The sequence below is a fragment of the Melanerpes formicivorus genome, unplaced genomic scaffold (genome assembly GCF_026170545.1).
Source record: "Melanerpes formicivorus ecotype bairdi unplaced genomic scaffold, bMelFor1.0.p_v2 SCAF_58, whole genome shotgun sequence".
Lineage (NCBI taxonomy): Eukaryota > Metazoa > Chordata > Aves > Piciformes > Picidae > Melanerpes > Melanerpes formicivorus.
This window is the reverse complement of record NW_027142410.1, coordinates 984699-985839: the sequence shown is the minus strand read 5'-3', so window position 1 is coordinate 985839 and position 1141 is coordinate 984699.

The window sequence follows — 1141 nt, the reverse complement described above, 5'->3', positions numbered from 1 at the left end:
TTCAATACATTTTGTTTTGGTTTGATGACTCCTTTATGATGTGCTGTGTTTATTTCAACTCCAGAAATGGGAATATTGGTAATGCCTGGCTAACCTGCCGCAAGCGATGGCACCGCCAGGGAGGTTGTTTAATGTGAGTTGATCTGCTTTAATGTAAATACTTTATGCATGAGTTATGTGCCATTTTCATTCTGACAGCTTGGCATTTAGTGCAAAAGATAGATAACACGTATGATGTGTTAGTTTGTCACCTCTGAAAAGGAATAACCAGCCCAGAAATGTGGAGGAATCAGGTTTGGCCTGAGGGTAATGATTATGGTCGAGCTGGGGCCAAACTGGACAACACAGAAACTTAGAAGAAAAAAATGGAACTTAAAACCACCCTGCAGTGATCCACTCCCAGCCCCCCCCCCCATCTACACCATGTCACCTACCACCTCCAGGCATTGCTGGAAGAGTTTGGGAACTGGGAAAGGCTCAGGCCTGATCTCACAGCTCAGACTCATCCCTGATGTAGCTGTATTCTGAAGACACAAGTAAATGCAAGCATTTAATAGGGTTCCCTGTCCTAATCATCATTCACACAGAAAAACCAGCACATATGGAAGGTATAAGATCTGGAGGAGGCTGAAACTTCATAAAACAGAGAGGCTGGAATATGTCAGCGCTGTTTCTGACTGAAGGAGGTGGTAGGGAGGAAGACAAGAAAGCAGAAAGGAAGAGATGATAGAATAATATAAATTAAAAGAGAACAGAGTTCAGCTGCAGCCAAGATAATTTCCAAATGAGCAGCGTAACTCAGTTATGGCAAGCTTCACCCAGACACAGGCAGAATGACTTTCAGTCTTCTTGTGAGCTGCTGCAGCCACCTGTGTCTTTAAATACCATGTGCAAGGTCTTGGCATGGCCAGTTTGGTCCCATGTGTATTCTAAGATGGAGGGTTATATTTGGTTCCTCAGAAGTGGCCATGTTAAACAGTATTATTATCCAACACGAACAAGCTCTGGCAATCCCATTATTATGATGGGTTGGGCAGAGAATAGAGACAGTGTATGCCCAGTTTGACTTTTCCAGTGCCCTCAAAGGTCACTGTAATATCCAGCAGCTCTCAAGATGTGTCCTTGGCAGGGTTTGGGAAGT